The sequence below is a fragment of the Carcharhinus amblyrhynchos genome, chromosome 7 (assembly GCF_965287045.1).
Source record: "Carcharhinus amblyrhynchos chromosome 7, sCarAmb.v2.hapA, whole genome shotgun sequence".
Lineage (NCBI taxonomy): Eukaryota > Metazoa > Chordata > Chondrichthyes > Carcharhiniformes > Carcharhinidae > Carcharhinus > Carcharhinus amblyrhynchos.
This window is the reverse complement of record NC_137330.1, coordinates 90432651-90447558: the sequence shown is the minus strand read 5'-3', so window position 1 is coordinate 90447558 and position 14908 is coordinate 90432651. Positions and strand designations below refer to the sequence as shown.

The window sequence follows — 14908 nt, the reverse complement described above, 5'->3', positions numbered from 1 at the left end:
CAACAACAGTTGCAACAAAATTAGAACTAAAACAGCAGAGGGTGTGCAATATAGGAATAAGTTTTCTTCCTCTCAATTCTTCACAAGGAATCTTATTGAACTACCTACTGAAGTCTCAAGGCAGCTTCCCCAACAGACAGGGTCTGATTTTCCATCTGCTCACTTCTCAGAAACTATAATACCACCAATGTTTCCCTGGCTGCGGGGGTCACTGGCTATCCAGCTAACTTCCCACTACCAGGATTGAAGTGAGGAATAAGGGAGTGCTGCAGTCAGCATGTAATTACAGCAAGGGAGTGACAAGACAGGTGCAGGAGAACCCCCAAGAAGGCTGAGGCTGCAGCAGTAATAATTCGTCGAAGAGACCAAGGCATTTAAAGATAAATGCCCAAGGCCAAATTGGAAGCTGAGCAAACCTATCCTAGGTCTTCTCTTGCCAATTGTGGGTATCAGGGACATTACCACCTCTATTCTGGACATTCTATCCAAGTTTCCAAAGAACAGCAATAAGAATAGATGGGAATATCTTTGTCCAGAAGGGTTAAAAGGCTAGAGGACGGGGAATTCACATACGCCTGAGTGTCTTGCTAACTGATTCTGAAGAAAGGTTTACGTCAATGGTGATACTGTTTAAACTGGAACTAACAGAACTAGCTAGCAGTTAAGAATTATACCTTGTCATGTTCAAGTATTTCAGTTAGTAAAAGTTATGCTAATTTGCCTGATTTTATTTTAACTGTGTTGTTAAGTAAAGATTGTTTTAATAAAAGCTTCCTAGTGGATTAATAGAATCACACTGAGGCAGACACCTTATGCTTGCTCTCATGCCAAAATCAAAAAAAGTTGGGGTCAAGGCTAACTTCATAATATATCTTGGAATTCCTGATTTGGTTACTAACACTTAAATAAGTGACCCACTGTACAGTACATTCGAGATGTGGTCTCACCAGAGCCCTTTATAGCTGAAGTAAAACACCCTTTCTTTTATGTTCAATTCTGCTCGTAATGAAGGACTGCATTCCATTAGACTTCTTAATTATTTGCTGTACCTGCACACTAATCTTTTGTGATTTATTTACTAGAAATTTAGATCCCCCTGCACCTTGGAATTATGTAACTGCATTCTATTTAAAAAATACTCTTTTTTATCATTCTTACCTAAGTGAGCAACTTCACATTTTCCCACATTGTATTTCAACTGCTAGATTTTTACCAACTCTCCCAACCCTTCTATCAGTGAGCAATCTCCTTATGTCACCTTCACAACTTTCCGACCTGTGTTATCTATAAATTTAGCTACCACCATGCCTTCACTGCCCTCATCTAAGTTATTGATACAAATCCTAAAAAGCTGAAGTCCCCTGCAGGACTCCACTCATCACACCTTGCCAGTCAGAAAAAGACCTATTTCTCTATACTCTCTGTATACTTTCTGTCAGTGATCCAATCTTCTATCCATGCAATACATTACCCCTTACACCATTAGTACCTACTTTATGTAATAACCTTTTATATGGAGTTTTTCTATTGCCAAAAGACTTCCATGTATCTGATTTTTATTACATTTCTTGGAAATGTGTCAAAGAGAGGTATAAATGGATTTCTTTAAAAAGCCAACGATGTAAACACAGTTTACAAACTCCACAAATCCCCAAATAATGAAATGATCAGTTAAACTATTTTTGCTGGTGCTCTTTGAAGAGGAATATTGGCCAGTCACTGGTCAATATTTTGTCTAAACAGCAATATCCAATTCAATAGAAAACTTCATTGTAATGAAAGAAGGCTTTAATATGTTGCACTATTTAAAGGGGGCATGTCAAACGATTACATTAGTTGATGGGATATATGGATACTGACTTCAAAATAGCTCTGATGATCCATGAAAACAGGTTAGGTTAGAAGATACTCAGAGTGCACTACTTTTACTTTTAATATGCTGCAGAATTTGAAGTTACCAAGTTTGCGTGGTTTCTGTAAATAACGTATAGGGATGCTCATGAACAAAATCAAATAAAAAAATACAGTCAATGATTTTCCGAGCAAAAGTTAAGGTAAACAGAATACTTGTTTTTTCTAACTTAAAACTTACTTATTACAAAGACTGCTTGCAATATAAGATGCGATGGTGAAGCAGCAAATTGATTATAAAATATTAAATGAATGATGGAATTTCAAATGTTATAATATATTATACAGCATTATAAAATGCTGCCCAGTAATTTAGAAAAAAAAAATCAGTATTATATCACTATGGAGAGACAATGGTACAGTGGACTAATAATCCAGAGACCCAGGATAATGCTCTGGGGACTGGGGTTCAAATTTCATCAGCTGGTGAAATTTGAATTCAATAGAAATCTGGAATTAAAAAGGATGACCATGAAAATTTTGTCATAATAACCCATCTGTAAATCTTCCAGTCTTACCTCGGATGGTCTACATATGATTCTACATCAACACCAAATGGTTGACTCTTAAATGCCTTCGGAAATGGCCTAGAATGCCACTCAATCCAAGGACAATTACAGATTGGCAATAAATGCTGGCCCAGTCAATGACTTCCACATCTCAATAAAAAAAAAACTGTACACCAAGTAAAGAAATACTCTGATAATTTGCAATTTTCAATAACAAATTGTACTTTATTGACTGTTAATTCTATTGGAAAATAGTCCACTTACATATAAATGCCTCCTCCCTGTTAAGCTGAGAAAACATTATTTTACAATTGAACCACAGGTGAAATCTTTGACCAGTTTAGTTATAAAATCTGAATGCATGCCTCTGGTCCTAGAGCAGCATTTAAAAAATAATCAAATAAAAATGCTGAATTTGGTCCATTACAAAAATATTAAGTAATCTCCCATTGTCACAGAAACAAAATTGTCCCTCCAAGTAAATGTCTTGCTCTTGTCTATATGTATACTCTGGTCTCTTTTACAGTGGCAATAGGGACCATGGGAGGGGTAAAGGATAGAGGGGATATGAGGAGGAAGCAAGGAAAGGAGAAATAGGCCAGCAGGGGTCAGGAGGAGCAGCATGTTTATGGGAGAGTGAAAAAGGGAAGTAAAAGCAGAGAGTGTGGGGAAAAGGGAGAGGGAAGTGTGGGGGCATTGGGGGGAAAAAAGTTGTGAGAGTGGGCACAGAAAGGAACTAGAAGCGGAATAAAGGAGAAAAAGAGATACTTGAGAGAAAGAACAAGAGAGAGAAAAAGCAGGAAGCTCCTGGTCCATCATTCTCGCTTACACGTCTACTGCTGACTAACTAGCACATCAGCCATCAAAAGCAGTGAAGGGGTCCTCAGCCCACTTATTAACTATCCAGCTGGAGGACTGGCACTGGGCAAATCTGAATTTAAAGGGGAAGGAAAAAGGAGTAGAAAAATACAAAAATAGCAATTTAAAATAAAAATGTAGGATTTCAGATGCAAAAATCATTGCACTGCGAATGACAACATTAGCTGTGAAGTGATTTCTCCCAGAGTACAGGTTTGAAACACAGATAAAAACAATTTAGCAGCAACACATTTAAGGCTGTAGGTTTTACATAGAAAGCTGTTATAAAACATTTTGAGAGGTACTGTAATTAATCTGAGACAGTATGACATAATTCCACTTGACAAAACGTAATACTTCCACAAAACTGGATGATTTAATATGCAATTTAATTTGGTTTTGCAATGAAATGCATCAGAGGGCAGGATTTTTCAGATGGCAGAGTTTGCCATTCTGTCACCCAAAGATATTGTTGCTCTGTGGCCATTTAACATTCAGCAGCTTGGAGGTGGAGAGGAGGAGCGCTCCCTTGGTTGGTACTAAGGAGCTTGAAGGGAGGTACTCCATTTTCTTTAACCCAATTTAAAATGCGCATATTCTACTTGGTCTGTAAATTCGTATTTGCCATTACTAGAATTTTTGAAGATCCAAGAGATGCTTGCTAAGGTTTTACATATCAAGTCAGAAAGGAAAAGCCACCTGGAGAACACAATGTTGCACAAAGCTGACGCACTATCATTCCAATAAAATAGAAGCTGTATTTAGAAAGGTGTTATTGCGCTAATTTATTCTTAGATAGCACAATAAGTATGAGCCCTTAATTTTGTTGTTGTTTGCCATGCAAGACCTTTTCAAGGGACTCAATTTTTAAAATATTTGAATACCCGGATCTATAAACTTAGGGCCAGTTTTCATTTTTGGGAAATTTCCTACCCCAGTGCATCCACCTTACAGAAAAGTACCCTGACCAGTGCAATTTTTATTCTGGAGACATGGAGAATAGAGTTGGGGACCCCAGAAACAAATTCAAAGCAGGTACAGGGGCTGTTGAGGCAGGCTGCCTAAAAGGTCACCTTGATTTTCTGGGACTTCATTCCACTCGTTTGATCATTATTAGACCCTCTAGCACACACCACTAACCCCCCTCCCCTATCCATGTCAACCTATGCCCAATCACTCTCATACCTTAATACCAACTCATAACACTTCCCATGACCTTTAAACCAGTGCCCATTTTGTAAATGACAAATAAACTCAAAGTAACAATAGCATGTGTGGAATAAAATACCACCATTCAGAATTTCCTTTAAAAAACATGGTTACCAAACCACCCAATGAAAGTGATAACCAACCAAACCTTTAAAGTATCAAGAACAGATACTATAAGCACTTGATACATCTTTATCTTGTGTAAATAAACATTGAGCCAGTGACAAAATAAATCACAGTGATCAATTAAGCAATGCTTTCCCTTGTGTGCACCTATTTCAACAAACTAATAGATGTCTGGGCTCTCAGCCAAACATGCATTCATTTATTCCTTTTTATCCATTCATAGGACATGGGCTGGGCCAGCATTTACTGCTCATCCCAGAGGGGAATCAAGAGTCAACCACATTGCACTGGATCTGGAGTCACATGTAGGCCAGACCAGTTAAGGGCAACGGATCTCCTTCTGCAAAGGACATTAAAAAAAACCCATTTGGTTCACTAATGACAACCAACAATGTTTTCATGGTCATCATTAGACTTTTAATTTCTGATTCTTTTAATTCTCCTTAATTTCACCATCTGCCATGGTGGGATTCAGACTTGGATCCCCAGAGCATTAGCCTGGGTCTCTAGATTGCTAGTCCAATACTTTGCTAGTCCAATACTTTGGAATGAGTTGGCATAATGGATATGAAGGGCCATTTGGGATGGGTAGAGAGGCATGGGTCGACATGGTTGAGATTCATAGTAGTGGCTAACATGAAAGAAACAAGCAAAGATGGCTGACAAAACGGGGAATTAAAAATAAAACTTGGAAGGCAAAGAGAAAATACAAAGAAAATTATCAAAGGATATATAAAGAAATAGTAAATATCTTACATATAAATAAGACAAGAAAAATCAGGATATGAATAGGGCCACAGAGTGATGCACAAGTTAGATGCAAAGAAAATGACAGCGAAATGGCAGAAATACTGAATAATTGTGGAGGCATAGAGGGTGGACATGACATGTAAAGAGAAATCAAAAAGCTTAAAAACATAGACAGAAAGGAAAAGACTGGCCAATCATGAATAACTAATCAAACTCCTGCTCTGCAGGGATTGCATCCATGCTTATTAAAAGAGTTAGGGAAGGGAAGATGCTGTTACATATGTAGTGTGTTTATTAAGTATTTGTGTAACTTTAAACTTTAATAACTTTGGATGTACATATAATAAACAACGAACTGCTAATGTCACCGTTAATGCAGTGTTAGTGTTTTCCTGATTGGAAATGGTGACAGCAGAAGTGGTGAACTATGTGCTATGGTTGGCAGAACTGGGCCTCAACTGCTGCAAGGCAAAAATGCAATGCTCATTATAAGAACAATGCACAATATAGAACTCAATTAACAACTGGATGAAAAGCTATCATATGCAGCTCCAAAGTTATTAAAGTTGCACAAGGACTTTAGAAATAACCTGTTTTTAAAAAATCATATCAGAAGACTGTCAGACAGCTAATGTTATTGTGAACAGCCTGGAATTCTTGTCTAGAAAAGATTAAGGGGTAACCAAGAGATCTTTTAAGTATTCAACAGAATCAAGTGGAGGAGACCAAAACCAGAATCACAAATATAAGTCTCAAGTAACTTGTATAAGGAATTCAGGAGACATTTTTTTACTTGGTGATTCTATTAGAATTTGGAATTCACCACCACAAGGAGTAACTATGGTGATAGCATAGATGTAGTGAAGAGGAAAATAGATAGGTACATGATGGAGAAAGGGAAAAAAAGAGTGACATAATGGAATTAGATAAAGATAATTGTTTGAGGAGCATAAATGCTGGCATTAAACAGTTGGGCTGAATGGCCCATTTCTGTGTTGTAGATGTCACGTAAAGGCATTTGAGTCCATCAGTTTCATCTTCCAGGACACAAATATTACTGTATTTGCAATACAGCCTCTAGCTATTTCTTAAATTATTCTGTGGCCAAATTTCACCTATTCTTCCTGTCAACTTCCTCCCTTGCTGGTCATTCTTGTAAAGTTATATCTTCCAGTACTTGTTCCAACTTTGCTGTGATCTACGGGGATTTAATGTGAAGTGATTTAAGAATATAATCTACATTCAATTGCCTTGTTTATTGCTAACTCACTTGTTTGAAACCTGGTGACTAATGAATCTATTTAGTAGGCCATAAGCAACTATTCCCATCCATGAATGACATGTGCTCTTATTTTTACCAACACAGTAAATTGAGAATACCAATTCCAGCTTGTACTCTTAAATTTTCAGGGGTGTAATGGCTACAGATGATCCTCATTCGTGATGGGAACAAGTTTCATATCTTCAAAACTCAAACAAAGTGATGTTGGATTAAATTCGTACTTTGCTTGTCTTCATGAAGGAAGACATGAATAGTATACAAAAGTCCTGACAGAAACAAGTTTTAGTGAGGAGCTGAAGGAAATCAGCATTGATAGAAAAATGGTTTTGGGGAAACTGATGGGATTGAAGGTGGATAAATCTCCAGGTCCTGATAATCTTCATCCCAGGGTACTTAAGGAAGTGGCCCTGGAAACAGAGATCCAATGGTAGTTATTTTCCAAAATTCTTTGGACTCTGTAATAGTTCCTACAGATTGGAGGATAGCTAATGTAAGCCTGCTATTCAAGGAGGGAGGTAGAGAGAAAATGGAACTATAGACCAGTGAGCCTAATGTTAGTTCTGGACAAGTTGCTAGAGTCCATTATCAAAGATTTCATATCTCAGCATTTGGAAGGCAGTGGTATAATCATACCAGGTCAGCATGAACTTACAAAAGTGAAATCATGCTTGACAAATCTATTGGAATTCTTTGAGGATGTAACTAGTAAAGCTGACCACGGAGAACTGGTGGATGTGGTTTATTTAAACTTTCAGAAGGCTTTCAACAAGGTTTCACATAGCAGACTGCTATGTAAAATTAAAGCACATGGGATTACAAGTAATGTCTTGAGATGGATAGAAGCTGGTTAGCAGGATAGAAGCTGGTTAGCAAGATAGAAAGCAAAGAGTTGACATAAATAGGTCTTTTTCTGATTGGCAGTCAGTGACTAGTGGAGTTCTGCAGGGATCTGTGCTAGGAGCTCAACTGTTCACCTTATATAAATGATTTTGAAGAGAGAACTGAATGAATTATCTCCAAATCTGCAGATGATATAAAGTTGGTTGTGAGGAGAATGCCGAGATGCTTCAGCATGATTTGAACAGGCTAAATGAATGGGCATATGCATGTCAGATGCAACGTAATATGGATAAAAATGAGGTTGTTCACTTTGGTAGCAATAGTAGGAAGACATAGTATTTGAATGGGTGTAAGTTGAGAGAGACCTTGGTATTCTTGTGCATCAGTTGCTGAAAGTAAGTGCACAGGTACAGCAGGCAGTAAAGAAGGCAAATGGTATACTGGCCTTCACAGTGAGAGGATTTGAGTATAGGGATAGGGGTGTTTTGCTGCAATTGTATAGGGCATTCGTGAGGCCACACCTGGAGTGTGTGTAGTTCTGATGTCCTTATTTGAGGAAGGATGTCCTTGCCATAGAGAGAACACAGCGAAGGTTTACCAGGCTGATTCCTGGAGTGGAAGGTCTGTCATACGAGGACAAACTAAGTCGGTTAGGAATATACTCACTGGAGTTCAGAAGAACGAGAGGAAATCTCATAGAAACTTATAAAATTCTAACAGGGTTAGACAGGGTAAATTCAGAAAATGTTCCCAATGGCAGGGGACTCCAGAACTAGGGGTCATAGTTTAAGGATAAGGGATAAACCTTTTAGAACTGAGGTGAGGAGAAACTTCTTCACCCAGAGGGTGGTGAACGTGTGGAATTCACTACCACAGAAAGTAGGCCAAAATGTCTGATTTCAAGAAGAAATTAGATATAGCTCTTGGGGTAAAGGAATCAAAGGATATGGAAGTATATTGAATTAGATGATCAACCATGAATGGCGCAGCAGGCTCAAAGGGCCAAAGAGCCTACTCCTGCTTCCAATTTCTACGGATTGTGCAAGGTGAAATTAGCTACTTCCAAATTCAATGCAATTGTTATCCTCAGATTAAATCACCATGAGTCAGCGTATGGTCATCTGGGACTATGGCAACTTTATAACATATAACTATAACATTCCTGGACTGGTTACAATGATCCTGCCACATAATCTGAAGCATTTCTTTCACTGTGGAGGGCACTGCTTTCTTACCAGTTTAGATGAACAATTTGTATATGGAAAGCAGAAAGCCAAACACACAAGTAACAAAGTGAAAGCATAATCTTCAAAACTATCAATTTTCGTTTTCTGCAACACCGGAAAGAAAAGGTGTTGGAAGTGACAAAGTGACTGAACAGGTCTGCTCAACATCTTTAAACTCATCTGTTCAGCTCAGTACCTATGACAGGTACATCTTTCATTTAGATGGACAGAATTTTCAGGAGGCCTGAATAAGTGTATTCATTTACATTTCTTAAGTCTGGCTGAGAACACTTGAATAATGACTTGACCTCTGCCTGCTTACAGCTATTACTCAAAAGCACAATTTCTGGAAAACTATTAAATTTCCCTTTCCCTTCCTCCTTTCTCACATTTTTTAAGCTATTATTACAAAATACCTTAATTCAAGTCTCTGCATGGCGCTCACCACTCACTAAATATAGGGAGATAAGATACTCAGATCTCTCCTCCGTAACTTATAAACGGAAGATTTGCAAATACAGTTGACCTGCCCTTCTTTTGTTCCATCGACAAAGGAAGACCTTTAACTGTTGTTTCCCTGAGACAGCTTCAGAATGGTTTGCCAAAACTATTTTTCAAAAGATTTCCCCCAGAAATAAAATAAAATTAAATCATTGGTTTGGTGCTGCACTCCTTAGAAATCATAAATTAATTTAGCTTTAGATGACAGTTACAATAGGCTTATACATTTCTCATCAAAGGATCTGTGTTTGTCCCTGTGTGTAACAGCACATATTTGTCACAATACAGAAACACTGATGCCCTGCTGTGTCAAAGGAGTTGTAAGAGCAAATGCAAAATAAAATGAGGCTTATTACTACCTATGGCTGTGCTAAACACAGCTTTCTTTGTCTTTTTTTTAAAAAGTGTTTCTCATTAGCATTTTCTGAACTTACACAGATGCTACTCTCTAAACAGAATTTACCACCCTGTTCGATGTAAGTGGCAATATTTGCTATTTTAGGAAACCACAGAAAAGAAGGGCAATGTCAGTAATTCCTCCCTTCTCTGCAACGATTCAATTATAATATCCTTTAAAATAATTTAACGAAAAATAAATCAAATGACACTGTGAAATTCATCGACCAATAAGAGGATTTAGATAGGAAGGTCAACTTATTTTTCTGTACATCTCAGAGTCATTTGTGCACTTCAGTTATACTATTGATTTTAAGTTGCTTTTTAAAGAAAGACAACATAACAACTTTATTTTGCAGGGTCTTAGCCACATCAAAAGGCTACTGTATGTTCAGAAACACTACTACATGGTTACTAAGAGGTCAGGCAAGTTTCTACATTGTGCTAATTGCAAACGTTTTTATTACGTTATAGAACTTGCAATTTTCAGAAAATGGAGGGTCTCGTCAATATAAACAGCTGGAGCAGACAGAACAAAGTACTGGTGTAAAAGGACAGTTACAAGGGATTGAAACGTACATGCATTCACCATGTGATGTGTTGAACAATTTTAGGAGTGCAAGAAGCAAGAGCAGATCAGACTTGACTGTGATGCTCTCAGTCTACAGCTGAATGATCTGTCAACATTCTTTATGTCTGTGCTTACACATGAAAAATAACCATTTGGGTGAAGCTGCAGCAACCCATGAAACAAAGCAAACATATGCAGTAAATATTGATGAGAAAAACCTGTAATTCCGTCATACTGCAGAGTATACACATTCCCAATAACAGACAAATAAAATGTGAGCACCATTTAGAATCAGAAAATAAAAACAAGGTCATCGTAGAAAACTACCGATTTTATTCAGTTTTGCTGAATGTTACTCAATGTGAATATTCTATTCAACTGATGTAAAACTAATATGTGTCTTTCCACATAAGGTATCATGCTACATAAAAATTCAACTCATTCAAGTAAACTTCAACTTATTCAATCAATCCAGAAACAGCTCATGGATTTGTATTTGTTTCAAATATTAATGTCCAAAAACAATTTAAGTAGTTGGTGCATATTTATTTTTTTGTGAAAATTGTTCAAATTCTCAGCTGTATCAATTTTTTGTTTTCTGGAAACAGTGGGTCAACATGGCTCATTTCAAAGCAGCAGGGAGTCGAAGTACCCCTCCTGTCCGTCAAGAAAGTAGCTAATCCCTTAAGAAATAATGTTCGAGGCTGCATTAAAACTGCGTATAGAAAGCCTTTCAACCATTTACAGGCACAAGTCAGGAGTGCAACGGAATACTCTCCAGTTGCCTGGATGAATGTGGTTCCAATAACACAAGAAGTTTGACATCATCCAGGTCAAAGCAGCTTGCTTAATCAGCACCCATCCACCAATTTAAACATTTCATACCTTCCACCACTGATACACAGTGACAATCTACAATGGGCACTGCAGCAACTTACCTAGGCTGCTTCAATAGCACCCTCCAAACCCACAACCTCTAAAAGGGCGAGGGAAGCAGACACATGAGACCACCATCACTCCCAGTTCTCCAAATCTCTCTCAGTCCTGACTTAGAAATACATCACTATTCCTTCGTTGCTGCTGAGTTAAAATTCTGAAACTCCTTGTCTAACAGCGTTACAGAGAATGCCACAACTCAAGGCAACAGCTCACCACCGTTTTCTTAAGGTCAATGAGGGATGGGTAATAAATGCTGGCCTTCGCAGCAATGCTCTCATCCATGAATTTATATATTTAAAATAGGGATATTCAGAGCATCTGTACTCTGAAATAAGCTTTCTAAGATAAGATTTAAGCTTTTAACAGAATCTGCTCTTCTGGGAACTCAGATGTAAATTGTCTTGAACAGATAATTTACGTGAATAGCTTCTCAAAAAGCAAGATTTGGTTTAACTCCTAACAAAAAAGTCTCAGAGGTCACTGAAGGAGTCAACAAACATAGATGTGCATCGACATGGCACTGCTTTTGACGAAGGGACCCACCAAAAACAGAAAACTTTAAAAGCTGCAAATGTAAAACATTCTTCCCAAAAAGAAAATAAAGATGCGCGTGATGCTTTGTCAGAACAAGATCGAGAAAGTAGTCCTATGCAACTAATCTGATACGAGATCAATTAGTTTCCGTCTCTCGTTGACAAACTATTCTACTCTAAACACTCATCCAACTTTTTTTCCCCACAGCTTTCATATTTTAGTTCAGGTTTTCAAGGTGTTTTTCATCCAATTTCCTTTTTGCTGCAATGTTTATTAATTGTCTTTTATTTCATATTTTCAATCTGTTTTGTGCCATTAGTAATCCCCTTAATGTTGTTAAAAAAAACCTATAAATGGAAAAGTCTCAGTATTGTATCTTTTATAAAATAATGCCAATGCAAAATCCATGAGTCATAATTAATGTAAACATTTATCATATACATCTCATCAATAATAGGACACTGGACTCTATAATGGATTAACTCAAATCCTTGCCAGAGCCCTTCCTCAACAATGAATCACATTCTCAGTTATGCTTTTCAGGAAATGTATGTGGGGAAATTATGGTGTAGTGGAATTGTCATTGGACTAGTAACTCCGAGACCAAGAGTAATGCTCTGGATACCTGGGTTTGAATCCCACCATGACAGATGGGGAAATCTAAATTTAATATAAATCTGGAATTAAAAGTCTAATGATGACCATGAAACTATTGTCGATTGTAAAAATAAATCTGGTTCATTAATGTCCTTCTTTAGGGAAGGAAATCTTTACCTGGTCTGGCCTACATAAGACTCCAGATCCATTGAAATGTGGTTGACTTTGAAATATCCTCTAAAGTGGTCTAGCAACCTACACAATTCAAGGGCAATAAATGTTGGCCCAGCCAGCAATGCTCTCATCACATTAAAGAATTTTTAAATATCAGCAATGTGTCAAATGAATGAATTCCTTCTAGTCCTCCTTTCAACCATGTTCTGGGTTTCCATCTATATGAGTTGTTTGGCAGAGGTAATGATATCTTCCCAAAGGGGAGGAAAGGAAAACTCAAGCTGAACGGATCTGCATTATCATTATAAATTATAGAAATTCTAATAAAGGAAACCAAAGCCTCATGCCAGAGCCGAGTACTTTCCCCTGTTCCACATACCTGACGAAGGGGCAGCACTACCAAAGCGGCTTTCGCTACCAAATAAACCTGCTGGACTTTAAACTGGTGTTGTGAGACTTCTTGCTGTGTTTACCCTAGTCCAACACCGGCATCTCCATATCACCACTTCTTTACAGCCATTAATATTTTCCTTTCCAAGTGCCTATCTAGTTCTCTTTTAGATACCATTGTTGACTTGGTTTCAATAGCGAACAGCAAAAACATTCTAAACTCTTAAGTTTTTGATGCTCAAAGTTTGTACCCATTTAGTGGCCAATTCATTGACCAGTAGAAATAATAGGTCATTGTTTATCCTTTCAAATCTTCAAACAATTCTTCCAATCAATTCAGTCCTAGCCTTTTCAAGTCTCCTATTGTAATTACCTCATCCGTGGTACTACCTTTGTAAATCTATGCTGCTGCTTTCTTTAGTCTGTATATCTTTTGTGTAATGATTACCCAAAACCCTCGATCTTTCCAATTGTAATCTAACTAATTTGTTAAACAAATTTGCCTACCTACCCATGTCTAGCCGGAAATTCTATTAACTTTTTTTTTACTGTGTTTCCCATTTACAAATGAAGAAATAAAATGTCAGAACTGGTCTGCTCCAAACATTTGGCTGGGAAACAGTTATTGGCAGATGAAGATCTGGACCGAGTCAGGCAAATGACAATGCAACCCAAGTTTCTGGTTTTCCTCACAGCATCTCCTTGGAGGAGCCAGTTGAAGCTCAGCCCTTAGTATCTTAACTGCCCATCACAAAATTTACCTATCTGTCTGGAACAACCCAATAACATTTGCATTTTGTCTTCTCAGTACATCCAGACATGTATTACTTTTTGAATAAATAAATTCTTCTGAATATTGGTTTAGATTTTCATCTTATTAAACTCCTCTGGTGCTTTGGCATATATCAGTTGGCAATTTGCAACTTCAGTAGGTTTCCCCACCATCCCGCCATCAGCCCCTGACCCCACCACCTGTTTAGCCATTTAATTTTTAAATTATCATGATTAAATTCCTCCATTGCTTATCCTCTTTACACTTGGGATCAACCTTGTTACTTTTCCCTGGGCCATTTCCAAAGAATATACAGATATTTGCAATGTGTTAATTAAAACTGAACATAATACTCAGAGTCTGGAAAATCCAATTGTCAGCAAATGGGTGTACAATTCATCCACAAGCAGACAAATGGCTGGCACTGACCTCTATGAAACCAGTTCCTGAGATGGTTCATAGCAGCTCCAGGCACAGGAGTACTACCTCATGTTACAGAGCTGCTGCTGCTGAAGTCAGGGCTGTGGCTGTACTGCAAAGCAGCTCAAGGTATTTCAGATTAAATTTTGAGCGATGCCAAGACTACGCAGAAAGGACAAAATACTTATTTTCAACCAGAACAAGCATTGCACAACAAAACAATCCAATCCATCACTTAACAGCTAATGAAGTGATCTAAATTGGTAAGCAGATCTGGGTGAAAATACACAATTTTATAAATAAGAACATATTAAATGACTACCAATAGTAGAGTTTTCGTTGCGGGTTTTATTTGGCTAGTTGCTCTGCTCTGTTGCAGTACAAATTAGGTAGTTTAAAATTAATCTGGCTGGTGCCTGGAGCTATTTAAAATGGAACAGCTGCAGTCACCAATAGAAAACAAGGCTTTAATGCTCCCCTATGCGCAAACAACTACCAAACAGAATCATGGAAATTTTACCTTCAAGGAGTGCAATAAAAAGACAGCATCATCAATGTGGGCCTGCATTCCAGTTACAAAGTAGCACAATATGATGAAATGGTGCCCCCAAGAATCAAATAAATGCAAATCAATGCACAGTATATGAGTCAACTTACTGTCTGCTCATTACCATGTCAAGTTTTTATTAATTATACAGAACTAATCACAGATATCATTATAAGTATTGGTTTACTTCATTTACTACACAGAATACTCAAATGTAATTAGCATACTCTGCATCTACTTTGTACAGCTGTAAGAATAGCAGCAAATGGTATAATTGAAATTATTATTCTTTGAAAGTGACTTTTAAACCTTACTGAGGGGATATGGAGGTGAGCAACAGGAAAGGGAGGAGGAGG

General features: G+C 37.6%; 1 protein-coding gene across 1 annotated transcript in view; it reads right to left on the bottom strand.

The window, feature by feature from the left end:
• Positions 1-14908, bottom strand: part of rngtt (RNA guanylyltransferase and 5'-phosphatase) — a 372001-nt gene that overhangs the window by 78227 nt on the left and 278866 nt on the right. The window lies entirely within an intron of this gene.